We start from the raw sequence: 6,289 nt of genomic DNA on the forward strand, positions 1-6,289 counted from the left end.
TATGTGACATATTATCCTAATTTATAAAATTGTTTCCCACCTTTGGATGTACAGAGGTTAGCTTAAAGAATATTTATTACCGAATTATTATCGGTAGAATAGTGATTTTTGACAGGATAAAATTTAGAAAATTATAGAGGGAGGTAAAACTTGAGAAAAATCATGGATTACCCTTGGAATGAGGGGAATTTAATGAGGTGTTGAAATCGAAATTTTGTGACAGTAAATTGGACAGGATTGTTGGAAAATCGAATCGGAAATACACAAATAATCAGTGGATTGTACTGATTATTGGATGAGTTATTTTTTTTCCAATATTAAGAGCAATATTTCGGCCAAAATTAGAAGGGGAGGACAAAGTTGGAATTTTTCAAATTGTTCAAGGGCATAAAGGGAAATAAGAGACAAAACAATAAAATAATATTTTATTTCCACATGAAAATCACATGGTGATTAGGTGTCCATCCATGTGTCAACTTCTTATGGTGTGTGCCCTAAGATTTGTCCATGTGTAAAGTAGAAAAAATTGGACAGCCGAGATCGCATCTTTTTCCCGAAGGGCATTTTTGGCATTTTGAAATATCAAAGCCTATAAATACCCCCCCTTCCATGAACAAATTCGGCCAAGAGGTTTTGTTGAGAGGGAATTTTGTGTTCTTGAGTTCTAGGAGAGAGAAAGAGAGAAAGCAAGCTTAGACACCTCTAATCGCCGATTAAGAGCTAATTAAGGTATGTTTACCTCCCTAAGTGTTAATTATTTTTAGTTGATTATTTATTTGAGGAAGATTAGGATTAATTACCTTGATTAATTATGGTTTAGTGATAGCTAAGATTAATCATGTTATTTGATTAAGGATTAGTAAGTGATTAAGTTTAGCTACCCTAATTAATTAGTGATTAGTTATGATAATGGAAGGATGATTAATTACGGTTAATCATGTTGATTAAGGATTGATTAAAGCTTAATCATATTGATCAGAGAATGATTAATCATGTTGATTAAGGAATGATTAAAAGTTAATCATGTTGATTAAGGAATGATTAAAAGTTAATCATGTTGATTAAGGAATGATTAAGGATTAATCATGTTGAGTAGAGAATGATTAATGGTTAATCCAAAAGGGATTAGTGACTTAATCTTAGAGGATTATGACTATGTGACTTGAGGACCTTAATTAAATATTGGATTAAGGATTAAGGGTTAGTGATTAACCAAGAAAGCATGATTAATCATGGATTAAGGAAGAATTCCAAGACCTTAATTGAGGATTAAGGCTTGGTCAAACCAAGGTCAAAGATTTAGGAAAGGTATACAGAAATTATAAATTGAAAGGCACAAGGGTAGCATTATATTGAGAAAGAATAGTATACTGGATATGGAATTTACCATACCCTTACTGTATGGTTGATAGGCAATTCTTCTGGAAACCTAAGAGGATCTCAAGCAAGGGAACAAGGAGGAAACATTAAGCGTGGAACTGAGGTAGCGTGAACTGCAATTATTTTGTTGATCTGCATTTGGTGTATCTGCTATGTGTGTTTATGTGCCATGAGAATGTTATGTACAGATGATGTGAACTCCTTGCAATGTATGCCTTGGCTCTTGCATGATTGAGTTTTGACCAGAATGATTATATGCTCCATGATATGATGACATGGATACAGAATGGTTATGGCATGGCATAGAGACTAGAAATGTTATTTTACTGCATGTAGCATGACATCTTATGCATGTTGACTTGATGGTTGTATGTTCAATGCTACTGGGATTTCTATGAAATCTCATTCCTCCTATAACATAATATCCTAGGTGCCACTACTGCCAAGGAGAAAGGAAAGGAAATAATCTTGGCTTGAGGAAGTTATGAATTATGTAATGTATTATACGGTTTTAAACCTTTCTCTTTCAAGCCATGTAAGCATACTATGATCATGAACACATGATATGATAACCTTTTTGGAATGTATATTAATGATAGAATAGCTTTACATGTGATTATAGTATGATTATAGTGAAAAACGAAATGCTGTTAGAATCAGTGAAAAAGGGGATAAAAATGGTCTAGATTTGACCAAACTTTGACCAACGAAGACCCTGGTCAAATAGTTGACTTTTTTCCTGAAATTTGGTATGCAAATAGATCTTATTTTTCCCTTTAAAATGAGTGGTAAAGCGTCACAATCGGAGCTCTGTGTAAGAAGTTATTCCTTTTCAAAGTTAGGCAAAAATCTTGGAAAATAGAAAAATGACCAAATGAACAGTACTTTTCGAAATTTAAAACGGATGCGTTTCTGATTAAAGCGGAACCTAAGGTCATTTTTCCTTGATAGATGATGTTAAGAGCTTCGAGTGAGACTTGGAACGACCTTGTTTCGATTGTTTTAGAATTAGTTATGATTTTCCAAAGTTATGCTAAGTTTAATGTTACGGTGAATAGTAATGCGGGAAAAGAAATTTTCAAATTCAGGTTTTTCAACCCGGTAACCTTAAATTGCGCTTCCGAATGTCTTAACTTGGCACAATATAAGGTCGTAAACGTAAGGTGTTACATTTATGGTATCAGAGCAAATGGTTTTGGCACTCAGAACAAATTTTTAGAATTTGTATGCTCTGAATCTTGAGGAAAGCATGTGATAGTGCCTATTAATGAGTTCATTTGGTCATTAATTACTTTTAAAAAAAGATTTAAAACTCATACCTAAAAGTTACTAGCCATGCATGAAAATCTCAACGCTTTTTCATGAATCTATAATAAGGGATGTAATATGTCTTTATTCAATACAATTCTAAAAATCGTCAAAACACAATTTATTTTATTTGTGGGATTTTATACAAATCACATATGTATTTAGTACCAATATTTAATTTTATCGTGTCCATACTCAGACTTTTAAACTCATTGCTTTTTGAGAGTCCAGTCTAATATCTTCTACGACCTTCGAGGATTTTTTTTGAAGCAGCTTCCCTCCCCAAACAAGTGTTTGTGAATAAAGATGTATCGCGGCCAATAACATAAGTTGAACACATCAAGATTATAATCTTGTCTTGTCAAATCCAGCTCTAATTGAGTAACGGCGCGCGACTTGCCAAATATAGGCTGACCCATCACTCTTTCGTATTGCTGTTTGTATCATAAAAACATCTTAATTATTAGTTAGTGTAACTAAATGTGTAAAAAGAAATTTATTATTGTCCCACTAACAATTATGATTCCAGGCAATAGCTTTAGTACACTCATCTGGTTTGAGTTGTCACATCGATTTGTTAAAATCGCAAATCTTGACAACGACAGATCCATCATTCAATGTCAGTATGGCAATATTCCATGGATTTAACATTCAAAAAAAATAAAAATACATAAAATAAAATTCTCATTTTTTTAAGGGTAAGTGAAAGAGAATTGATTTTGGAATGTTTATGCAAGTAGAGGAGAAGTAGAAATCCGGCTCTGATACCAATTAATACAAGATGGGAGAGGCAAACTGAGTTTTTAAAAGCTTGTGCGAGAGTAAAAAAACAATATAACTTTAATACCAATGGATGTATGTTGGGGATATCAAAGAGATTGATTTTGAAAGGTTTCAACAAGAGTAGATGAAAAGCAAGAATCAAGCTCTGATACCAATTGATGCAAGACAAAAGGGGCGCGGAAGAAAAAATAAATGTGCAACATTCTTGAAGATATACTAAATTTTTCCTTAAATAGAAAGATATTAAAAAAATTTAAGCCTTTTATTTTTTGCTAGAAGCATAATGAGTAGCTTCAGAAACCTGTTTTTCAGATATTCTACACGTGATTCATGCTTGTCATATTTCCTTTGAAAAATCAAGAAAGTAAAAAAAAAATTAAATGTGAATATGTGTGTGTGTGTGTTAATATATATTATTAATTACTTTTAAAAAAAGATTTAAAACTCATACCTGAAAGTTACTAGCCATGCATGAAAATCTCAACGCTTTTTCATGAATCTAGAATAAGGGATGTAATATGCCTTTATTCAATGCAATTCTAAAAATCGTCAAAACACAATTTATTTTATTTGTGGGATTTTATACAAATCAAAGCAATTCAAAACCAAATCACATATGTACTTAGTATCAATATTTAATTTTATCGTGTCTATACTCAGGCTTTTAAACTCATTGCTTTTTGAGAGTCCAGTCTAATATCTTCTACGACTTTCGAGGATTTTTTTTGAAGCAGCTTCCCCCCAAACAAGTGTTTGTGAATAAAGATGTATCGCGGCCAATAACATAAGTTGAACACATCAAGATTATAATCTTGTCTTGTCAAATCTAGCTCTAATTGAATAACGGCGCGCGATGTAGAAGGCAACATTAGTTCCTCAAGCTGCTCAGGGACTTGCCAAATATAGGCTGACCCATCACTCTTTCGTATTGCTGTTTGTATCATAAAAACATCTTAATTATTAGTTAGTGTAACTAAATGTGTAAAAAGAAATTTATTATTGTCCCACTAACAATTATGATTCCAGGCAATAGCTTTAGTACACTCATCTGGTTTGAGTTGTCACATCGATTTGTTAAAATCGCAAATCTTGATAACGACAGATCCATCATTCAATGTCAGTATGGCAATATTCCATGGATTTAACATTCAAAACAAATAAAAATACATAAAATAAAATTCTCATTTTTTTAAGGGTAAGTGAAAGAGAATTGATTTTGGAATGTTTATGCAAGTAGAGGAGAAGTAGAAATCCGGCTCTGATACCAATTAATACAAGATGAGAGAGGCAAACTGAGTTTTTAAAAGCTTGTGCGAGAGTAAAAAAACAATATAACTTTAATACCAATGGATGTATGTTGGGGATATCAAAGAGATTGATTTTGAAAGGTTTCAACAAGAGTAGAAGAAAAGCAAGAATCAAACTCTAATACTAATTGATACAAGACCAAAATGGTGTAAAAAATGTGTAACATTCTTAAAGATTTACTAAAATTTTTTCCTGAAATAGAAAGATATTAAGAAAAATTCAAGCTTTTTATTTTTTACCTACTTAATTAATTCATGTTATAAAATATGAAAGTATTGAATAAGTTAAGTAACTAAAAGAATATAGACCAAATATATCTTTAAGAAATTTCCTCTATCATAATTCGTAGTAAAACTTTAACGCAAAGCATTTGTTAAAAATACCTCATTTGCATCAAAATACAAGATTAAAAGTCTTATAATTATTTCATACAAGTCACGTAATTTCTACCTATGATAATATTCAAACTTCAAGATCTTTTGTACTTTATGATATGACCAACTATGTCAATGACTGCAATCAAAATTAAAAATATAGAAAAATAGAAAGTTTATTATTTCATGTAAGGTTCACATATAGCAATATTTATACAAAGGCAAGATAATAAAATGTTTGAATGAACGTAAATATGATAAATACCTAGTGGATAAATTCTATATCTTATGAATATAAATATGAGAGCCAGGCTAGATGTTGCCACTAGCCATAAAATAATATAGTTCTATAGCCCATTAGATGAATATGGAGAGGCTTCTAAGATATTGGGTATATCTTAACATATTCTTTTTATTTTTTGTGCCAACATTAGAACAAGGTAAATGAACAATCCAATCATTATTCAGTAAAAAACTAGTTGACATACAAAGATGTGAAAGTGAAAATGTTTCATTTTATGAACAGGTCCCACAGCTTAATATAGTAAAGAAAATGAGTACGATTTTATCAACATGCTGCTTATGAAAAGAGCAATTCCTCTTCAAGTGTGATATGCTTAATATAGTAAAGAAAATGAGTACCCTTTTACCACCATGCTACTTATGAAAAGAGCAATTCTACTTCAAGTGTGATGTGCTTGTAGTGTTTAATCATATGTATTTTTATATATTATAATTGTGAACTAAAACCCTTGAAGGTAGATTAAATTAAATTGTGTGTATTTAGACTAAAATTTGAACTTAACACTACTAAACAAGCCAAGAAAAAATATATAAAATTAGTTTTTTAAAAAAATGAAAAAAAATATTGTTGGCTTATCATGCATATGTATAAATAAAATTAGCGAGTTTATTTTTTAAAAACCTTATCATAACAATTTTTAAACATAATTTTATAAGTTAAAAACATAATATATCATTCATTTATCATATATATTTTTGAATTTTTGATTTTTAAGTAGTTCTTCTTTATTCTCTTCTTATATCAAACGGGGCATTATTAAAATACTCTTCCAAATGATTATTAAAATCTCTCTCCCCTCCTTCTTTTCTTGAGCCAAACATAATGTAAAGAT

The sequence above is a fragment of the Neltuma alba genome, unplaced genomic scaffold, assembly GCF_004799145.2.
Source record: "Neltuma alba isolate B1F8T4 unplaced genomic scaffold, ASM479914v2 tig00010924_pilon, whole genome shotgun sequence".
In the NCBI taxonomy this organism is placed as follows: domain Eukaryota; kingdom Viridiplantae; phylum Streptophyta; class Magnoliopsida; order Fabales; family Fabaceae; genus Neltuma; species Neltuma alba.